Raw genomic sequence first — 865 nt, forward strand, 5'->3', positions numbered from 1 at the left:
CTTATTCGCGCATTGCTCTGCGCTTACACGCATTGCAGTTCAGTTGTTCATTTTGGTATCTAACAAAAAAGGCACATTGTGTTTAAAGGGGCTGCAGCATGTAGCTTGTGCGCCGGTGTGGAATCGGCCACCTATTGCTGCCACGTGTATGATAATCATTTCTTTGAGCTTCTAAGTCCGAAGTTATTCTAAGAAAGGCTTTAAACATTTCATTTTAAAAGAAAAGAGGGAAAAGAAGCGGATAGTCATAAATATATTTTGCATTTATTATGGTATAGCAAGGGTAAACTGGCTGTGTTGAGTGTGTGTATGGCACATTTGCAGTACTATACTGGATAGCTCTTTTTTTGTGTTATCAAAACTGTGGGATTGTTTTTTATGGTAGTTGTGCCCGGTTTGTTTCCGAGCAAAAATACCAGTTCGTTTCCGGTTTTTGGTTACGTTCAGTTCCAGTTCGACAGGAAGAAAAACTAACATCAACCTCGGAGCACTCAAATACTGCTTGGCAGCAAGCCCAGCTTCTCATGTTTCTGCAGCAGAAGAAAAATATATCCTCATATGACACTTGAACATGCAACCATTACCCATCTAGGGCCGTTTTTACACCAATTTGGCTAACTGGGACAGTAGTCAGGGGTAGCACAAGAGAAAATTAATTGTAATCTCAAAAGTAAGACCTTATTGATTTCCTGTGATTTGATTCGTTGTTTGAATTGCCCTGATTTTTTTATTATTATTAATATATACGTGCTGTGGCACTGTCTGCTATCCCGGTTAGCCAAATTGGCAGAATAACTGCATGACCTAAATAGGCAGTGGTTGCATGTTCAAGCCACACATTGGGATGAGTTCTGAAAATACCAGA

This window comes from Haemaphysalis longicornis, unplaced genomic scaffold (assembly GCF_048455015.1).
Source record: "Haemaphysalis longicornis isolate Haplotype H1 unplaced genomic scaffold, Haemaphysalis longicornis Haplotype H1 scaffold_117, whole genome shotgun sequence".
NCBI classification, from domain to species: domain Eukaryota; kingdom Metazoa; phylum Arthropoda; class Arachnida; order Ixodida; family Ixodidae; genus Haemaphysalis; species Haemaphysalis longicornis.